Raw genomic sequence first — 23,574 nt, 5'->3', positions numbered from 1 at the left:
CTTATAGATGACCCTTGGAAGGGATGTCACAGCTCTGATGGCCGATAAAACGATAAACCGTCGACTCAGAAAGAGGAAATACTCATTGAAATCCTTTTGGTAAAACAAAGGGTTAAATAAACATGTAACGTTCCTTTGCTGAGGATAATACCCCAAAAATAAATCACTACATAGATTGATGTAGTCAATAAACGTTAAGCTAATAATGAATTCCTGAGGTTGCCAATGTAATTTGAAGGTCATTTGCACATGCGTGCTAACTGAATTGTTGCCAAATCTCACTTTACGTATTCAAAATGCACATATAATGCAAATACGAATGTTGCACATACGGCACATGCAAAGTGCACAGTAGCAAAGATGTAAATCTACTATTTAACTTTAGCACGACGCGCGACCAATGTTTACATATGGCATCATTGCACGCAACACACAACCAATAATAATAATAATTGTTTTTGTCGCAGATTGTTGGGATGAAAATGCAATCCCACACAACCCGTGGAGTGTACACATACATTACACATTACATTCAAGTAACAAAAACAAAAAATAATAGTATTGTAAGATATTATGGCTGGGTTGTTTCAAATAATTTGAACAATTCATCAAATTTCAACGTTCATTTTCGGGTTCCGTGAAAGCCCTATTCAAGTTCTGTCATTATATAATTATAGGGCAGTTACTTGACAGAACTGAAATAATAACAGAACACGAATAGAACTTTAAAATAATTTTTATATTTGAAGAATTGTTCAAATTCTCTGACACAACCCGTCCTTAAAGTACAATGTAAATATAAATAAATAATGGAATTCACATAGTTATTAATTATTAATTTTTCGCTAATATAAGCGTTATTGGTCCATAGGATCGAAGATTGTAGGGGCCAATATCTTTCTACAATATTCTTAGATGCTGAATCCTGAAATCAGACGAGATTGGACGATGACGACATTTCTTGAGTTTTTGATCCTTCCCGCCAGTCCTGCCCTTCTGGTTTTTATTAGAGCTGCAGTGCCTGGGAAGTTTCAACATCATACGGTATGCATTATTACATTGCACCTGAAGCCTTTTCATGGTTTCCTTTTTGAAATCGGCCCAGAGCTCGTGTTAACGCAACTATCTTGTCCTTGTCCTTATCCTAACATCCTTGCATATTCCCATCCCATTTTTACCTACAAGTACCTATCATTATTTGACTATACTGTGACAAAATCACGTTGAAATATCCTCCGGCATCTAGCTCAGAATAATACTTAAATATATTGCGTTTTTATACTTACCTCTTCAGTCGTATGTTCTGCCTTCTCGCCAACTCGTGTCGCTTGGGTGGGGACGAGGGAGGTGAATTTAATAATTAATAACATGTATTAATTCTTTGATGGGCGGACATAACAGTATAGCTGCATTATTGACCATTTAACGATTTATATGAGAAAATGTGAAAATATAAATCATATAAATCGTTAAATGGTCAAAAATGCAGTTATACTGTTATGTCCGCCCATCAAAGAATTATAAGTCTCTATTATAATTAAGTTTGTCAAGTGTTAATACTAAATCTACATCTACTTACATCTATCACTTAACTAGTTGTCATATGGTTCGGATTACTTCTCCACTATTCACATTGTCATTGTTCACAGTTACTACACGTTGGCCTTAGTAAGGCCGAAGTCCTAGATGGCAGCTTCTGCAGTTCTGCAACTCAGGCCTCCCGGCCGCTTCTGGTCACCACACTTTCTTCGCCTCCCGGCTGCATCTGATCACCGCACTTTCTTCGCCTCACGCCCAGCATTATGTGGCTGGGCGGAGGATAACATATATTGAAAATCACTTTCTCTAACTCGATTGTAACTTCTTCATCCACCGCCCAGCATCACATCACTGGACGGGGAACGCGTGTTTCACCACCACTCCTGTCTCGTTCTCCTGTCTCTCCCGCCTCGATCTTGACTGTCCTTCTTTCTTGAGCTCGTAGGACCTGTCGCCCTACCCCGCACTTCTCACTTACTTCTTTAAACCCCCCGTCTGTCAACACTTGTCTTTGGGCGCACACTGCGGGACACTCTCAGTTTATAACTCAAATTTATTTGTGACGAAATTTGATTCGTCACAATACCCACGTATTAGTGTGACATTTTACAGCAATAAAAGTGACTGTCAAAGCAGTTTATTGATGGAGCCTGTTTGATGAACATCTATTTGTGATCAGTGCTGTTATTAATATCAACTCAGGGTAGAAGGCCTGTGCAGTGAACATATTCGGTTCCCTCAGTGTGTTTCGTATCCAACATGGATGTTATGGAAGCTTGTGCGTGTAACAAATCATATCTCCTGTGAGTAAAACCAACCATCATCATCTTTGAAGAACATCATAGGGGTTAGTTGGATTCCTTCCTTACTCCATGTTCACCATCTCCAACCATAGTTGTGTCAATTTAAAAGTTCATAATTAATATTTTACAGTCCACTCTTGATTCGCCTATTGCGATCACAGCTCGTATTTTATTACAAGGTAATACAACAAGCTAAAAAGAGCGTCCTTTTCTCCAGTAGACTGCAGAGCTAGTCTAGTCTACAATCGCTAGTCTAGTGCTCGCCTCTGCCTTTCGATTTCGTTATCATACGTTAAGTCCCTGCATTCCGAATTTCAACCGATGTATAACATATTTCTCATCAACATTTTCACGTTTTTAAGATTCAAAAAGAATATTGTTGTTTATGGAGATCATATGTATACATTTGTGGAGCAGGGACGTTAATTATGTGAAATTCCCTCGATCGCAGAGTATTATCCGAAAATTATTAAAAACAAATGTTTTCTTATTTTTTTAATGATAAACTAATGTTTATAAGACAAGATTGTTTATGCATATCACAAAGGATAATAAATTATTATAAACAATAATTTGTTACTTTTTTTTCTATTATTTAAGATATTATAGGTATATGAATAAATTTACGGTGTATCTTTTAATGCTTAGGCTACAGTGTTGCCAACTCAACTACTTCAAAATATGCTAGAGTGATGGGAAAAATATGCCAGATATATGCTAAATTCCTTTAAAAAATGCCAAAAAAAAGCCAACATAAATTTAACTAAGTATTTGTTGAGAAATAGAGTGATGGGAAAAATATGCAAGAAAAATGCTAAATTACTTTAAAAAATGCCAAAAAAAGCTAACATAAATTTAATTTAGAAATAAAATCAGTGAAATAAAATATCAATATCTTCATCTTCATCTTCTTCTTCTTCATTAAAAGCAGCTGATGTGGAAGACTGAGAGACAGAGTCGTAACTTTCTTTGGTCCCAATGCAACGTAGTACTTCGTCAGGAACAGTGTAAGAATAACAGCACTTTCCTGCTCTCTTTAGGCCAAATCTCACGTACAAAATGGCATTCGGGATTCTCACCGCCAAACGATTTCGGAGTTTTGTTTTGACCAGACTCATTTGGCTAAATACACGTTCAATGTCCGCATTTGAATGCGGCAGTGTTAAAATAGACATTGCAAACTGACATAAATCACTGAAGGGGTTATTATTAGTTGCATCTTTATATTGCATGACTTCATTCCAAAACTCTATAGTGGAAGTCAAGGATTCCCATTTAATGTGAACTATGTTTCTCCATTGAGACACCAGTTTTTCAATCGATATCATTTTTGTTAGTTTTTTTTATTTTTTATTTTTTTTTTATTATCAATATAAAGTTTTTTTACAGGTTTTTTTTTTCGAAGTCTGTCTCACTAGGATAAACCTGTGTCGAGACAGACGCATTTGATACATGAATTAATGTTTACATATTTTTTGATACATAAAATATTTCATTACATTAAATGACATTGTGAAAAAGATACAAAATAATAAATAATAATAATAAATGATAAATTTGTTAATCAGCATCTAGTTGGAGTACATACTTATGTAGGGATTTTTATAAATTTTTTGATCATGGATCTGTCTTGGCTGATGATCCAAGACTTGATGTCTGTTTTATATTTAAAAAAAAAAATCGTTCAGTCTAATGGCTAGTGGGAGAGAATTATATAGCCTTGTTGCAAAATATCTAAAATTTCTCTGGCCAAAAGTTGTTTTAGCGAAAGGGATTTGTAAGAAATTATGTCCTTTGGTTCTAGTATCACGAGCAGTTTGGATATTGTCAAAAGTAGTTTTGTGTTTGAAGAGGTATGTTAGTATGTTTTTAGCATAAAGTTGCCTAATGTCCATAACACAGATTTTCCTAAAGATTTCATCCGAACTGCTTGTGATTGGTAGTTTGAGGATAATCTTTATTATAAGTTTCTGAGCTTTAGATATTGGATCAATGGCGGCAGCGTTTGCTCCTCCCCATGCTATGATACCATATTCTAGTTAAAAAATTTGTTTTTATTATTTTCATGTTTCTGTAAAAATAAGCCAAATAAATATGCTATATGCTAAAAGCATAATAGTTATGCTAAACATGGAGTAATTATGCCAAATTTAGCATATAATATGCTAACTTGGCAACACTGCTTAGGCATCTGTCGATAATCATTTGGTATATTTTAAACGAGTTGTATTTTATTTAATATTTTTACAATTTTTGCTTAGTTATTATCGTTTTTTAATAATAGTGCGCTCCCACTAACGCTCTTATTTACATATCTTCCTTTCAAACCATCTTCTTCTTCTTTTTTAACACTGACCACGAAGCCTTAAGATGTTAGTGATGGTTAAGTTTTATTTTGGAACTACCGGTTTTAGGGGATCACCGTTCAAAAAGGCTGAGGGAATATTGTTTGGACCCTCGTATTTTATAACCAACGGGGATGTATTTTCAGATTGGAGTTCATGTTAGTTTCAAGTGAAAACCTTCACAAATCGAAAGAGTATATAGTCCCCTTAAAGATGGTGCCAAATCTTAACTTAAATTCTCAAATATTAACTGCTACATATTTTCAGTCACTGTCACAGTGTAATTGAACGTCAAGTTGGTGTCGCGTAAATAATATATTTATTGCATTTAATTCAACAAGATATATTAATTGCTTTGGGCAGTAAAATACTAAGCCTCCATAAATATTAACAAAATAAATGAAACTTAGATTAATATCATCAGGGGCGTGCAGAAATTGCAAGCGAAATTTCGGTTCTCTCACCAAGATAAAGTATCTTTAAATTTTTAGAAGTGTAATATTATAGTATTTCGTTTAACAATTTTAAATGAACATAAAACTCCAAACAAAAGCAAAAGTTCTACTTGAAAGGCAGTAAACACATTGGAGCGTTTTCGAACAAACTTTTTTACCTCTTTCCTGATCCGTACATTAATTAGAGAAATACGTTCACATTTATTAAACAATTCCCGACCTACGTTCATGACGAAGTCGGTACGAGGTCGTGAAACAATTTAGATTTTTTTGTATTTAAATTTTTGTGGCCCGAATTTCTTAATAAAACTATTTTATTCATTGTTATTAAGTTTAATTTGTAGAACTCCATTTTATTTTTTATATATACAATAATATTATTATTGGGTTTGTAAAAACAGTTTATTTTTAAACAAGTTCTGCTGTGTAATTATTATTACGCGTGACAGCTGTTTCGCCCTCTAAAGGCATTATCAAACTGTGGGTAGCCCACTTACAGACGATACATTTATATTATTTCTAGGTAGGTATTTTAATTTCAATTACTGATTTCTTAATTGATTTCTGTGTAAAAATGTTAGAAATTATTGATGGTTATTACCCTAGTAAAGTTTCCCCAATTAGTGTAATGTTTAAATTTGACTGAATGTCTTAATGTTAGTTATTCCCAAACGATGACTCATAGGGTTATTTTAATAGTATAATTAAGTACTTCAATGTGCACTCGTATTTGCACTAGGTTTGAAGATATCTAGTAGGGGTGAACGAATTATATTGGTTTGTTCATTAATTAGAATAGCTTTCGGATTATTAGAATTTTTGTTAATTTCTAACTGCTCTAAAAGATTAAGTTTACGGCCTTTATTTTGTACGTGTAACGGAGTTGGTTTATTATTATCATTAAGTGAGTGATTTTCATCTAAGAGATGTTTGGCAAATTGAGATTGTATTTTATTATTATTTTTAAAAGATCTTATATGTTCTTTGAACCTAGTGTTAAAGGACCGGCCCGTTTGTCCAACATAAACAGCGTTGCATTCGTCACACTGGAGTTTATAAATGCCACTATTTTGTAATTTGAGTACCTTACTTTTTGAGTTTTTAAGAGATGATCCTAAGTTGTTTTTTGTGCGGAAGGCAATATCTAAGCCACATTTTTTGAGGACTTTGGCAATTTTATTAGATGTCTGTCCGATGAATTCTAAACACCCGAATTTATTATTCGTCTTATTATTAGTCGTTGGGTAAGAAACCAAACGTAATAATAATTACACAGCAGAACTTGTTTAAAAATAAACTGTTTTTATAAACCCAATAATAATATTATTGTATATATAAAAAAAAAATTAAAAAAAATAAAAAAACTATTTTATTCCATCAAAAATACTAATTTCAGCTTTGGGTCTGTCTGTGATTTTAAAGCATAATATTTAATCTAAAATTATTTACATTTTCAAAATTGGAGCTGATGTGTTAAGAAAACAGAGATGTAAAGTATTTACATGTGATATGATATTTTTAACCAGATTTTTTTTTATTTCTTAGGGTTAATTAGCTAAGTCAGGTTTCGTGATTTTTAGGGGTCTGCACTTTTTAGTCAACATTAAATTACAATACCCCGTGATTTTCAGTCTTGTGTCAACTAAAAAACAACTTTTTTTAATTTTTTTTTTATTAAAACACAAAAAAAAATTAAAACACAAAAAACAACTCTTGATTGTATGGATTGTAGCAAAGAAAATATATATTTTGTATGTAACCATTATTTATTATCGAAGAACTAGCAACATGAAAAGCTTATTGTGGCTCTATGAAATACAATGTGCGGGTACGTTGAGATAAACATCAATATTATCTGTAGTTCGACGCATTGTGTGGCACTCACTATCAAATAACCACCGTCGTAATTCTGGAAACAATATTTGTAGAAAATTGCGCTCAGGCTATAATTATATAACAAGTCGTGAACATCTCAGCACAGGTTCTCCTAGTGAGGTATTCACAAAACACTGCAGTATATAAATCATTTACACTACACATCATTCTTACTTTTTACTTTACGCTATATAACATTAAACACAATGTAAGGCGCCAGTGTAAGAAGGGGCAGTTTTACTAACGTGGGCGACAGTGTGAAAAGGTGCCTTTGTACGGAGACTTACCAGTGTACATTTCGGTTTTAGCTCAGGTGGTAGAGAATTGAGTTCCGTATCTTCAGGTGTTAGGTCAGCCAATGGGCTTTTACACGGGGGACAAATGCCAATTCGACCACTGCATATTCGTCAAAAGAAACACAAAATGGGAGTATGAGAGTATATTCACAAAGCACACTTGCATTACAGATACACAGATGAAAAGGGTTATTAACATCCTAAATATTTCTAGCTGTTTGTTAGGAACAATCTCTCTCTGTATTTAAGGTTCTGGCTGGCAAGCCTGAATGTTAACACGATTCAAATCATAAAAGGCACATAAGGAGAAATGGTTATTAATCAGCTTACATGAATTGCAGGAGGAAACAACCGTGCATGTTGAATCTCTAATATGGCGGGATATCTTCTGTACTGTACGCGCCAATGCGCGTGCAGTTCTCCATTGTAAATTGGCACTGAATTAGATATTGGTTATTTAAAGTATTAGCACAAAAATAGCCGTTAATTTAGGCGCGCTACAGGGAGCGTCTTTGTTAATTGCAAGGCACACATGTTGTCAAGGCCGAGGTTGAATTGTAAGTGGCCGTTGATTTCGTCAGCCAGCGTGCGCGCGCATTGTGCAGTGCCAACTTAACCCTACGCAATGCGACGTATGCGTACAGCGAACAAAGGTGACAACACTGATAGCTAGGTAATTTGAATTCGCGGGAGTTTTGAACGTGTCGATTCGTTACGTGACAACAATTTATGTACATGTATGCATAAGGAAATGTAAATTTTAAAATTGTGAAAACGTTTCTGTAATATAAAAATAAATAAATGATAAATATATTTTTTTTAAATATTTGCAATCACACAAATCCCTATAGTAAAGGACGAATTCAATTATTTTTTGCTATTCGATTTCAACATAGTTTCTTAATTTCCTTTTACACAATTTAAATCAAATAAAAAACATGATATTTCAAACACGGACACAAAACAAGGCAAAAAATAATTTTGGTAGGACTATATTTAGAAAGATGATTCTTGAATACCACCATGCTTCTATGAAACGTTCTACATTGAACTTTGAGATTATCAATGTACATTTTTTCATCTCACAAATTTCCCTCACTTCCAATTCATGCTTTTTTTATTTATTTGTTTTTATTTAGGAAACAAATAGTAATTTTTATATTTAGAATAAATAGCAATTATTTACATGTTATAGACTAATCAGTTTAGTAAGTTACATTTTACGTTTTCAAGTTATAGTTGAAAATGTCTACATCTCGTAAGCTCGCGCTCTTTAACTTTTCGTTGGAAGTAACACCCAATTAGATAAATTCTAAAACGGAGTAATGATACTCAAATGAATTTATTATAATAATTCAAACATTTTAACAGCCCAACTCATTCTATTCATTAAGAGACCTAAATATATCCAATTCGGAAAAAAATATTTTTATTATTAAAATCATGGCATATTTGGAAGTAACACCCAATTAGATAAATTCTAAAACGGAGTAATGATACTCAAATGAATTTATTATTATAATTCAAACATTTTAATAGCCCAACTCATTCTATTCATTAAGAGACCTAAAGATATCCAATTCGGAAAAAAAATATTTTTATTATTAAAATCATGGCATTATTGCATTGAAGTTATTTAAAAAAAAAAAAAATATTTTCCCTTCTATGTCGTGCTGTAGTTCTAGCATGTATCCATGTTAATATGCTTTTATGCATTCATTATTATCCATACATTAATTTTATCGATTACAGGTTTCTTAGCATATCTTTATTAACTGGATACACTGTTTGATCTCTCGCAATAACTTTGATACTTTTAACCCATGATTATTGTCGATATTTCAATGAATTGTACTCTAAGAATTTGTACAAACAAAAACCTCATCAGTATACAGTGTACAGCCAGTGAAAAGATATGCTAAACGCACGTAAAATATATCTATGATCTTCTGCGTTTCCTTCATTCAATACTTGTCTCTTCAAAAACCAGATGCACTCCATCCTCTTCTTGAAAAGACCCAAAATCCATCATCCCCAAAGAGATGACATAAGCCGGATGGAAAACGCAAAAAAAACAAAACACCGAACAATTAAAAAACCAGGCCAACTTAACGTAGTCAGGGACGTAATATTATTATCTAGGTAAGAATCAAAGACACAATGTAGTGTGTAAGGATGGTTTGGCCTTCATTACATCATAAGATAGCTCTTAAGTACCTGCAATTCTTTTGTCTTCATTCTTGTCATAAAACTTAACGATTGCTTTACGTTTTATGTTATATAACTATTTTATGTTTAGTATTTCCGTCTGAAAATAACCTTGAAGAAAAGGGCATATAAGTACATGATTATAACATACCACCTATTATTAACCACGGTTATGAAGAATCAAGTTATCTTTCATGGAAATGTGATGAAAACTATTTTAAGTCGTTTTCTTTAATAATGTTTTTGTAATGGAACAATAAGTCGGAGTTGTCTAAGGAAAACATAGGATACGTGGGTATCTACTATAATTAAATGTATATGAGAAAAATATGAATAATCAATATATATATATAATACACTGATTTGTTATGTGTAATGTTGTATGCGTAGATTGACTATTAATTATTTTTAATAATTAAATATGTAATACGAGTGCTTACCTGTGTATAAAGGATTCAATGTCACACAATGTTACATAACTTTGAACCTTGAAACGAATCGCACGATACACGGGATTTCGTGATTTCTGCGCATTTATTTACAGTTGATTGTATATTTAAAAAAATAATTATTATGTATTTAGCGCAATACGACACATTCTCATCATGATTGTAGGAATGCAAAAATTAATTACGGTGTCAAGGGAAACAAATGAAAATGACTTTTTTCATAAATAATTATAAGCCTTTGGTTTCGAACTAGTATTAGTAGTAATAAGTCATTCATTTTAATAAAACACAGGTATTTGCCTATCGCATTCTTTGTTATCATATTTATAAAATGTGAAGTCTTTAAATGTGTACAATATATATGTCAATCAAACGTTTATAATTATTTAAGAAAAATTGGTGACAAAAGGTGAGTTGTAAAAAAACCTAATGTGAAACCTACGTATAATGTTCGCAAAGCTTCTCATATGTTAAACTATCAGAATGTTTACCTATATATGCATGGTGTCCTGGGGTAAAGTGCGCTAACTTCGGGGATGATTCTACATGATGGTAGAAAAAAAATAAGAATAACTTTTTTCAAAATTTCAATGTTTATTTACCTATTCGAATTTTTTTTTCCAAAATAGAATATTCATTTTCCCATACACACCATTCAACTGTCTTGCCTAAAAACTACCTTAAAATGTATTTAATCTTTTTTACTTGCAGTATCATGTAGCATTGCACTCCCCGAAGTTAGCGCAATTTCTCCCCCTACACCCTGTACATATCAAACATTCACGAAATTTGAAATAAGATCTGTGGAAGTGAATGTGACTAAAGACAAAATCATTCAATTTCTGAACGCTTTGAATAAATTAAGAATTTTCATCAAATTTATATGCTGTGTTGTCATGAATAATGTAATATTTGATAGAGTAATAAGACTTTCATTATTTTATACTTTTTGTTATTACTTTCTTCTCTTTCAAAATATAGTGAATACACGTATATCCATTGATAAAACACACTAACGAAATGCTAAGGCTTCCATTGTTGATCTGGTAATTGATTTATAATAATAATAGATGGGCCATAAAAATAATTAGGAAGTTATCCGACATCCTAAGCACGAATTGACGCGTGGGAAAATGCCAAAATGATACAATACGGGTACAGATACAAAAAGTAGGACTTCAGGCGTCAGGGACACCACGAGCTTTTCATAGATTGTTTTTAAAATCTCAAGGAACAGGAGTGGTTCCAGTTCCAGTCCCCTCATATTAACACTCATTTTTGGGAAAATCTTATTAATTCATTAAAAAGCGAATTTTCCGATTGATAATATGAAGATAATAAATGTTTCACTCTTATTGTTTGAATTTCTGTAAGTAACATATATTACATTCATAAAAAGAAAATAAATTATTATAAGTAATAATTATTAGCCCGAAACACAAATATAAATTGAAAAAAATCTTCCGAGAAAAATAAATGCCGCCGACGGGAATTGAACTCATACCCACCTAGTGAGAAATGAAGTATTTAAAAATAAAATTGGTTGTTTTCAGGTGAAAAAATCTAAAAGCAATAATTTATGAATGAAATACTACTTGTATTTATTGAATTATTTGGCGGTTACAAATAAACCGACGTAGCACAGTAGTTCCGTGCATCTGACTGGCAATCAGAAGGTGCGGGTTCAATTCCCGTCGGCAGCGTTTATTTTTTCTTGGAAGATTTTTTAAATTTATATTTGTGTTTCAAGTTGCTTGTAATAATTTGTTATCCTTTGTGCTTTCCATAAAAAAAACCTTGTCTTGTGCAAACAAGTTTACGATTAATAAAAAGTCACAAAAGGAATATTATATTAATAAACGTCGCACTCTTATCATTTAGGTCATCAATTCAGTATTTGCATATATCAATCATTTTATTGGTTAGGAGCAGTTAGGACTCTTGTGCGGTATTTCCTGTTGAAACACGCTAAAGTTGTTAAAATTAACAAATTTTACTACACGAGACCAGTGTTTAGTAAAAGTAATTTAGACACTCCGTTTTAGTGGTAAGAGGTAGCCACTTAATCACAATACAAAACACTGGCTTCTTGTAATCAGGCCATTTCTTCAAAAATTATAAACATTATTTCTTCAATTGACTGTCGCAAGTTTAATAATAATCCGTGTTCTGAGACAATACTTATGTAAGCGTCGGTTTATCTAAAAAGAAACATAAGCTGGAACCTAATCGTACGTTGTTTAAAAATAAAATACTTTCAGTCAAAATTATTCATTGTGTTCTTAATAAAAAAAGTAACAAATTCTTGACACCTTTGATTTATGATTAGAATGATAATATTTATAATATCAGTCATAAATCGCTAGAAGAAAAAAACATGGGTAAGAACCAAAGAGTGTTTTTCACAGATCATTATGACAGTAACAATTTTAAAAGTTCCTGCATAAAAAAGTCGTGAATATTTGATTAAAAGATAAACTCTTGAAGGTTTATTTACAGATGCACTTGAATGAAGTTTTTTATACCTAGATCAAATATTATAAGTAGGTCCATATATGAAATATATATTAATCACTTGAAGTTTTGAAGTACATTAAGGGGTGCGGTACATTTTGTATATTTTGGGAGAAACGATTATTTGCTTTCAAAATATTTACTTCAAACTTTAATAAAGTTTAATGCGCGTAATTTGATGAAGTTTAAGAAAGAATGCTATGGATTTAATTAGCTTTTTACACGTACATTGTGAAATATTTTTGGTAAAAAGGATCTAAGATGCGGCAATAGTAATGGTCACCGAATGATCTCGATTCTCTGCTCGGCTTCAACGGAGTAGTGTTGGGTAAGACACGATATCAGAATGAGTTTGTGTGACGTATTCAAATTTTGTGGCCCCCATTCAAATGTAATTTATATCTACTCTTCAAATGTCTCATGCTGTACGGCATACCTCACCACCTCACGGCTCTAGTACAAACATGTCGCATACACAAAATGTAGTTATGTAGTGCCCATACTCCAACCACCTCACGGCTCTGGTACAAAAATGTCCCTTACACCAAATGTTGTGATGCAGTGCCAATACCCCACCTCATCATATCATTTGTAGTAGTACAAAATTCGTATGGTACATTTGTAGTGCATCAGCAGTTCGGCAGTTGCCGATTTGTCTGGATGGCGGAACACGGTATCACATCTACATACTTAAACACACACTATCACAATCTACACATCTGCCCTGACACTGAAACGCTGTCCGATATTTTGGAGAAAGATGGAGGAAGTACAAAATGGCATAATAATCTATCTTTCAAACACTATCTGAGGATTGTTTAGTCGCCAGTAGTTTAATGGGAAGGTTTTTTTGGATGGAAAGGTTGGAGATTATTCCAATTCATAAAAAGGGATTTTGATTTGAAAGATAAAAAAAAATTATAAAAAAATAGTTGCATACTCCTTCGAAGTATTAATCATCTCGACTTCTTCTTGTTTGATTGCTCCAATTTAAATGCCGGAGGTATTATGAAATGAATAAGTAGCTCTACGGTCCGCGGTCCACCAAATGTCAAGGTCCGCGTTATCAACTCATGAGAAATGGCTCTCCAGCTCAGAACCGAAATCTAATGTGAACACTTTATACAATATCGTGTGTTTATTGACTCATAAAGAGGCTTAACACTTTACTTTTTGATAACTTGCATCTTCTTAAAAAAAAGGTTTAAAAGTGAATGATTTTTGTAAAGTCGTACTTTCAAAAGTTTAAGATGGTATTTTATATCTCAATTTATGCAAATCACAATGCATCTATCTACTGTTAAACTACAAAAGTCCTCTATCTAATAATTTTTGAGAAATACGGCCATCTTTCCGTTCACATTATAGAAAGATAAACTCGGAGCGTTATATTTTATTGCGAGATAGAAAGACTAATGAATGGATTAGAACTAAGACAGAAGATGTATGTTCTGTCATAATTTCCAAACTACGAAGATTTGGCTGAGGGAGAGTGTGGGATTAGAACAATGCTGAAGACTATAGGTGAGCATTAATATGGAATAGCGCGATCTCACCCAGCCTCTTTCTACACTAGATCATCGTCCAAAACGTTTAGTTCTATATCGATAATATCAGTCATTAAACTATATTTAGGAAATAATAGAAATGTTTCTAAGTTGTTTCCTCTTACACAAATACTTAATAATTTTGGCATAGCCGGTAGGCGATCCCCTACAAGGAGAGAGAAAACAAAGACCCCTTACGGATGAGGAATATGAAGACAACTCATAACTTAAAGGAAATCGTATGTTTAAGGAGTACCTCTAAGAATTTTTGATGTTAATGTTTAAAAATGGACGACAGTTAGCTGATAAATAAAAGTTTAGTGGTTTAGATTTATTATATTGATTGAGTGTGAGAATGTCTAGTAATTTTTGCAATGGAGGGGTTCAACGATTTACCACGAGCAAACGTTAATTTTTTTGGCAATGAAGGGGTTTTAAGATTCCACAATGCAATGTTAGTCTGATTCATGTGCAAATGTTAAATATTTTGATCACCGGTCTACTGCCTACTGATGTTGCGAAAATAAAGCGTGAGATTTCCGCTCCAAGATTGCATAAATCTGAATAAAATTTAATACTATCCTATCTTGTTTTATGGATAACAAGAACTTTACGAACCGAGTTGGATCCAGGCTGTTGGCAGTTAATGGATTGGGTTTAGTTCTGCTGAATTACATGATGCAACAACTATACTCTTTTGTGAAAAGTGCTGTTTGTTCAACATTTATAACCACGAGTAAATGTTAGTTTGAAATTTTTAAATAATTCATTCATGATTTGGTATTTTGTTGTTGTTGAGGTTTCCCCTTATTTGATACTATGTACCTAACTATAAACCTCACTCTTAATATAACTTGAGTGGAAATAGTCTAAGACTTTTACTGCCAAGGGTTCATTTGTTAGACATTTTTTTTGTAGATACTTTAATAAGGTGTAATTTATGGGATCTATATAGCGAGCGATGGGAATTGTGAAAAATATTTTGAAAGGAGGGTAAACGCAGATAACTCCATTACAGGAGGACTGAACCAGCAAAAAATGCCCCAAAAAGCTATTGAAAGAAGCTTAAGAATAAATTGAGTGCTGGTACCTGCTCTGAGTTATGGCAGTGAGAAACTGGCAGAACAAGGATGAAAGTGAACCCCTGAGGCAAATGTGTGTAGAGATCCTCAAAAAATTTAAGATTGATGTAAGCGTAATGAGTAAGATTGAAAAAACGGATTCGCAGATTGTGTGGGCAGTAGAGAAAATGAACCAAATAAAGAGTGCACGGAGAATATATGACGCAAATGTGAATGACAGGAAAAGTCCTGGACACCCTTGGAAGACATGGCACAGTTAAGTAAACTAGATACTTGCGTCAAGCTATATCAAGAGTCATAATAATGTCAGAAGAATATGTATGAGGCGAGTTATGAATGTGAATGAGGCCAGAAGTGTGTTCGTAGACCGAATTACTTAGTTGAGTGGAATTTATATGTATTTTTGAATTTTATTATAGATTTTTAAAATGGCATTGACGTGATATTTTACAAAAGTGGCACTATGCATACTTTTTGATATTATTTTAAGAAAAATGCTTTGTACCAAAAATCAATTTGTACCAGATTTTGAAAAAAGAACATCATTATATTGCTGTTCGGTTAGTTCGGCTCCTTTTCTCAACAATGGCTTTTAAGCTCCATGTATCATTCTAGACGAGTGATTTTTTAATCTCTCAGATGGAAAGATTCTACATATTGTGTGATCCGATCTTCCAAGGACCTGCTCTAGCGGAGGAGGAACCTTGGATGCTTCCTCTGATTAACATTCGATTGTTCAAGTTATTTCCGGGTTCATAACATTTGGAATGTTGATTTCCTAAGTACAAAGTAACCTCAATTAAATTGCTTCATTGTCTCCGAAAGTTTGATAGTGAATATAATGAAAATGCTCATAATTTATAAGCATCTAAATCTTAAGTGGATATTATGATCGCATCTGCAGTTCCCATTGTTTTAAGTTAGGGAGATTGGAGATTTGTTTTCTAAGAATGATTTCTGAATGAATAACTACTTTTTTGCAATATGGATGTGTGCCAAGAATGAACTCGGTTTTAGGGAATAAATATGCTATAAATAAATATTAGACTGGTCAGTGGTTGAGTGGGCATAGCGCTTGGGTCTCACCCGAGCGTCGGGTGTTCGATTCCTCGGCTGGCTAAGTCCTCCATCACAACACAAGCAACATTTTCGGCTTTCTGTGGTGGTAGTAGGAGATTTTCAAACATTGTTGGGTTATTCGTAACCTGGGAATGTTTGTCTTTCTTTTTTAAAAAAAAAAAAACAAATAAATAAAAAATAAAAAATGAACGTTAAACATTCAAAGATATAAAATAAAAGAAGAACGAAGAAAATTTGAAGGTATTTAAACATTACGTTATCTTCACACAGGAGGCCTGAGGAAAATACTTTACCTCAGGGCCTCTCTGGGTATGCTGTATGGCGGTTTTTTTTTAGGAGAGGAAGAAGTGAACATAGGTCTTGAAGAAACCATGTTGAAGGAGAGAAGGAAACACAGAGGCCGGCAAACGTTCCACAGCCGAGCTTTTGTTCTTATTTGACAAATCGTCAAGCGCGCGTTTAGCGTGTTTCTCGGATATTCACTGATGCTTATTTCTCGGAGCATCTTCCATTGTAATACCGGTAGAACAATGACAGCATGCCTACCTGACGCCTGTGCTCTAAATATTGTAATCCGCTTGTTAAGATAGGGTAATCTATCAAACGGACAGCCAGTTTCTACACAGAGTCAACTAATTTCAATAACTACACAGAGGCGATGTAGATTTCAAATAATTTCCTGAATGTCTTTACCGTGCTCCCAGCCTTTCCACAACATATGAAGAAATAGAGTACAACGCCTTACGTGTTTTCTTCTAATTACTTCGAAGTACACGCTTTTATCTATGCTCGCAAAAACCAAAAAAAACATTTGTCAATTTTCAAACAAATGTGGGAGATTCAGGCTCCGCTGAACTTGGCTTAGGAAATCTAAAGAGTCGTTCATCTTGTGTGCGTTTGCATCAGTCCGTGCTTAATTTCATACCACATGTAATACTTACATGATTAATAATATTATGTTGTTTGAAATGTTTACATTGCATGGTTTTTAAATGACCTCTTTACGTGATGGTAACTAATCGTTTACGCCTCTTATTCCGTTATTTAAAACCGTAACTATTTTGCCAGATAATTACAACTGTACACGAAATTCTTTCTTCACTGACGTAGTACCTTGAATTTTCCGGAAATCATTAACAATGAAGAAATTATTAAAATGTTTAGTCAGGAATTATAATCTAGTAACCAAAAGTATGGACAATATTAATGGAATATAAAACCTTAATGTAATTATTTTGGAGGAGGTTATTTTTAACCTAAGTGGAAAAACTCTAGAGGTAAACATTCAGCTAATCCACCAAAATTTTGGATTGATGCCCAAGACAAAAGTCATTAGTATAATGAAAACATAATTCGAGATATCTGCCGTTGAAAATCATTGAGTGAAAATTGGATGGATGAAACAAATAATTGTTTTGATTAAAATTTTAATCTCTTCATCTGAAATAAGATTTGTTTTGTGTACAGATGATATTATAGATAAATTAAACCCTGTTTAGATACGCCACTTAAAAGATAAATAAAAACATTACCCAGCAACGGGAAAATGAAAGTTAATTTGATAGACAGGACTCTCATTATATCAATTATATTTTTTACATTATCAGCACTGAGTTGATTCGACGCAATCTTTTCGAAAAAAATAATGCAGCTGCACTAGGAAACGATAATTCTTTGCATTTTCCACAAATCCGCCCTTCACTTCTATTGTATTGTACGATTAAAACTGCAAGAAGCCTTGTGAGTATTTATTTGAAAAAGACTTTATAAAAGCGATCGGCATTGTTTGTAGTATTATTAAAATCTTGGTTCCACATTTAATGACTAGGTTTCAAAATCTTTATTAGTAACATGCTTTGATTGGATAATATGAGTTTAGTTTCTCACGGCCAATGGTGTATTGTTAATTGGTCTTTGGGGGTTTCAGCTGTGATGCGCTTCCTTCTTCACGTTGTCTTGTTTCTTACAGCCTTGCATGTCCATCACCAGGACAAATGTGTGAGTATAAATAACTATATTATTTTTTTATTTTATTTTTAAATTCAATTTTTGCCAACATGCCACCTGTAGCTGGGAACCGTGAACTTTTGTTTACTAAAAAAACTTTCATATGTGTTTTTGCGGCCATGGGGCTTTTACATAACTATAGAGTAATTATTATTAACTATAAGTCTAAACACAAGTAAAAAAAAAGAATTAGTACGCAAAAAATAAAAATAACAGTGAATAAAAGTAACATTGAGGAAATCTGTAGAAAAATTGACTGGATGAATGAAGAAGATCGAGAGTGGGGACTTTAATATATAATGATAATACTTTCTGAAGTAGGTACTATCTATCTGTCAAAATTCATCTCCTATCTCCTAATTTGTTTAAGCTTAATGCATTCATTGACTGAACTACACAGCAAACAAATTTGCGCTCCCCTTTCTGCACGTTTTATCTCGAAACCGGAACAATTTTGTAGTCATTAATATTTTTTTGAGTTTTGAATGAGAGTGGGATTTTGTTGTAGAGTTTAGTACCATGGTACATATAGGAATGTTTTTTGCCCAAATGTTGTGTTTGTGGTTGCTTGTTGTATATGTTTTTGATCCTAAAATAGTGAAGTCTATGTAACAGAAATAAATATTTTAGAACTCAAAAAGAAAATACTTTTTTTAATTCTCAAAGTAGTAAAAAAAGGACGTTAAAAAACCAATAAATATTTTGGTGTAGCATATAGTTACCTAAGTGTAACAACATTAATAATAAGAGAGTAATGATAATATTTATAGTTTTAGAAGATTAATAAACAGTCTACGTAATAAATAGCAAACATAAAAGCCGTAAGTTAGAGGTACAAGCAATAATATTTCATTACTATTTGCTGGCAATTAATACGGGTTAAATAAAGGGGAACCTACTTTGTTCATCCATTATATATTTTTAATGTTGATTGACTGCTAAGTAGGGTGAGAAAATGTACGAACAGCATTTAAAGAACTAGTTTTATTAATTTCATTTCATTTTTATTCGTTTAATTTCCTTATCTTCTTAAATGATCACAAAGTTTTAAAGACTTGGTCTGTAATCTAGGCAGTGTCTCGGATAAACATATCTAATTTTTATTTAAATGGGATAACTTTTGAATTTTTTAAAAGTCTCAATGAATATTGTGAGTTTCATTCAGTTTGGCAGAATATTTACCAATTATCAATAATCCTAGATATGTTGCCGGCGGTCACAAACCAATAACTTATATTTTATATTCATAGCCACTTTACAGTACAATGAATGGAATATTCCAATTGATTACAATATTGATTGTATAGGTAATATTCATTAGAGCGATCCGACCTGTTAAGGTAACTGTATTGAATTCAATGTATTCTTGCAGGGCAAAATAATCCCACAATACAAATCTGGAGGTAACCTTTCGACCTATAAGTAAACTAAAGTCCATATTTGAATTAACTGCAATTGCCATTTATTGTTTTTGTCCATTTTTGGAATCAGAGTAACTAGAAAACTAGTCTCTTTGGAGAATAATTATAATTATTAGCGAATGCTAAAGGATATGGCAGAAGGGAATACAGTGGATTAATTCAATTTAAATATAATGTGATACTAAAAAAACTATATGTTTTATATAATAAGGATTATTTTAATAACGAATACTTTTACTGATAGTTACGTCCTTTTGCCGTAGCATGAAGTGTACCTTCTAATAACTTGAATAATATACGAGTGTACAAAAAATCAAAAATCTAGAAAGTTCTAGAACGTACTATAATGTACGTTCTATAAATTGAATAATAATAATAAAAAAACAAAATGTATGTATGTATGTAAAATCACCAAGCCTGGGAATATGGAATATACCCAAAATAATTGCTCATAATTCTGAATGTATTCATAGAAAAATTGAAAATATTTGCCACTGTGAAAAAATTGACTTTACTAACGAATATACTTATCTGGGACTAATAGTAGACAATAAATTTAAATGGGATAAACAAGTGGCTAAAATCTGTAACCAGCTCCGATCTTTTGCAAGTATTTTTTATAAACTGAAATTTGTTTTGCCTCATTGTACTCTTAAAATAATTTATTTTTCTATGGTCGAATCCATACTCAGATATGGCATACGAACTTGGGGGCACTCAAGCAATATTTATATTAAATATATACAAAACTTACAAATTGCTATAATAAAAAAAATTGTACCTCCGAATATTTACAGACAAAGAAGTAATCTAAAACTACTGTATGGTTCTGAGGGCCTACTTCCAATAAAGGGTCTTCTTTGGTACATTATAATAATCGATAATGAGGGAGATAGCAAATATAAAAAGCAACCGGTGCATAATCACACAACAAGATTCACTGAAAATAAGGGCCTCATTATTCCAAGAGTAACAAATAAGTATGGAAGCCGAACGCTTAAATATTTAATACCAGAGATTTTCAATAAATTTAATAATTCTTTTAAACCTCAGAATAATGAGAGACCCTGCCCCAAAAACACTAAGCGTTGGCTAATAAGCGACGAATCAATGTATCTCTGAACTTTATTATTGATGTATTCCTGAACATCTCAACGTACCTGCCTAAATAATTTGTATATTGGTAGGTACTTTGAGATATATCATTTTGTGATATTGTTTATTGTATAATTTTGTGTCATACATGTATTAAAAATTAAAAATGTTTATATATTTTATTTTTAAAACCTACAGACAAGCCGTCATGTGTGACAGCTTTGTGGGACTGCATAAAACTTGTATCTTTAAAAATTTATAATAAATAAAAAAAAAAAAAATAATATATGAGTAAACAAAACATCAAAAATCTAAAAAAATCTAGAACGTACTACAATGTACGTTCTATAACTTGAATAATATATGAGTAAGCAAAGAATAATATACGAGCAAACAAAAAATCAAAAAATCCTGAAAGTTCTAGAACGTACTACAATGATCATTGTAGAATGCCGCTACAAATAAGAAATAATTATAACTTGTAAATACAAATTATCGTGATGATGATTATGATGTTATTTCAAAATAGGAAGATGAGGAAAGCAACCCCAGATGTGTGCAAGGAGAGGATGGGTCTTATAAGGACGGAGGTCGTTGAAGTAGCATAGGGCCTCTGGATGTGCAGGTGTCACCGACCCGAATAAGACAAGGGAAATAAGAAGAGATAATTAGTAAGAATATGGTTTGCGCAAAATTAAAGGTAATTACGTTTTTAGGTTAATTAATTTTAACAATTTTTTTTAAAAGAAAGACAAATGTTCTAGGGTTACAAATAATAAATAACCTGACGATATTTTAAAATCTCTTACTACCACCACGGTAAGTGAAAAATGTTTCGTGATGGAGCACTTAGCCAGCCGAGGAATTTCGAACCCAAACGCTATATCAACTCAGCCACCGACGAGTAGTAATCGGATTTATATTTTTTTTATATGAATATCGAATTTTTTAATAAGAATTTTAATGAAGGCAGCATTTAATAATTTATTTAGGTACGAGAAGAGATTTAGATAATGAATAGCTATTGCAATACAATTTTTATAATTTTCGGTATTCACCTATAACTTATTTTTTTAAATAATGTGATTACCGCACAAGAGTCCCAAATGCTCCCAACCGTCTGGAACCAGTGAGACTACGGCACCCCCAATTGGGGTATGTTGTGTGGCTGTAGGTAGTAGGGTAGTGGGGAGGGGAAATATGTGGGGAAGAGGAAGGTGGGGGTGTACCTGGGTATTTAGATCTGGTCACCAAACACGGCTAAAGCCATTTCATGTTTCAAGGTTCCAATTCTGAATTATTAAGTCTTAAGTCTTACACCAGGGCGATACTGAGAGTATCTACCACTCGGGAACGTGCCGCAAGTATACTGATATTATTTTTGTTAAAAATTTGTGCAATAACACCAACTCTTCGAATAAAATTTACTTGCGCACGCCGGGGCTTGAACACGCGACCTTCAGATTTCTAGCTGAGAGCCTTACCCCATCGACCATGGGGGCTGTCTGCTTTTTGAAATTTGAAATCTAATAATAATAAATTGAGATGTATAAATGTAAGTGTTGAAGAAAAACAATGTTCATGCCAATTAATCATTAGTTTGTTAGCTGTTTAATCGATGTCCAAAATATATCTAAATCGTTACACAATATCTTAATCACATTCATCAATCAGACTGACTTAAGTAGAGCTACCTGCATTCTGGAAGTTCGATAAATTTAGGTGGTTAACAATTATAATACATAAATATTAATCTGCAAATTATCTCAGGCGTTAATTAAATTTCCGTGGGTACGCCTTGAGCCGGGAGATTTTTTTCGTTTGTTTTCGCTTTGAAGGTTATTCCAGGTTCAAATCGTTAGCTGAATAATTAGAGAGAAATCCCACGCCGGGCCATAGGGAAGTTTCCTCTTTTTGCATTGTCAGGTATGCATGGATGCTTCCTACTAAGATAATGATAAAAAATCTGTTAAAAATAAACAAAAAATAATAGGTTATTTAATACTTCTCGAATGGCAAATTTTGTGTCCGTTCAAAATGGTTATAAAATATTGAATTAAATCAACAAATTTAGTTTACAACACTATTTAATAATAAAAAATATCAACACCTTTCTGAACCGATGGTTTCCTCATCAGGATACAAAGTAAACTGAAAATTCCGATATATAAAGTAAATAAATAAGGGTCATATAGAGAAGTTGAATAATTAGTTATTTTTATATTTAAAATAAAACAATGATTGAGGTAATGCCACTTTCATTTTTTATATCTAGTACCGACCAGGTTTCGCAACAACCGTAGAGTTCTTCAGGGCAGTATGAAAATTTGGTAATAATAATAGTTAATGGACTACTAACACATGTTCTAATTTTTAATATCATCTTTATTTTGTATGTAAAATGTTTAACCCTTTATTTATGAATATAATAAATTACAAGTCCTATTACAAAAAGCAACCGAAATACAATAGAAAGATTAACATATATTTTATTTATAAATGTTGTGGTCAATCACTACTATGACCAAAATGGATCAGAATTATTTATCCATATTACCAATCGATATTCCTTCAATAGAATTTAGTCATTATTCTTCCCCATTTGTACAAAACATTATTGTGGAAAAGTTTTGAAACGGCGCATCCTTCCTTGCGCTACTTGTAGCCTCGATCTAATTCAGGCCCAGTCACTCCTCGCATCGTAGAAATAAGTTAACTTTTTGTAGGTACCTACTGAATTTCCAAACAAAATAATATTTTACAAGACCAATAAAAACTAATAATACCCACGCAAAAACATGCTCATTTTATGAATTTATAATAAAATGTATTATTCATTTAATGCTGACAAAATTACT

Source organism: Hesperophylax consimilis, chromosome 1 (assembly GCF_061612785.1).
Source record: "Hesperophylax consimilis isolate HC1 chromosome 1, BYU_Hcon_1.0, whole genome shotgun sequence".
In the NCBI taxonomy this organism is placed as follows: domain Eukaryota; kingdom Metazoa; phylum Arthropoda; class Insecta; order Trichoptera; family Limnephilidae; genus Hesperophylax; species Hesperophylax consimilis.
The sequence above is the reverse complement of the archived record's forward strand: the minus strand, read 5'-3'. Positions refer to the sequence as shown.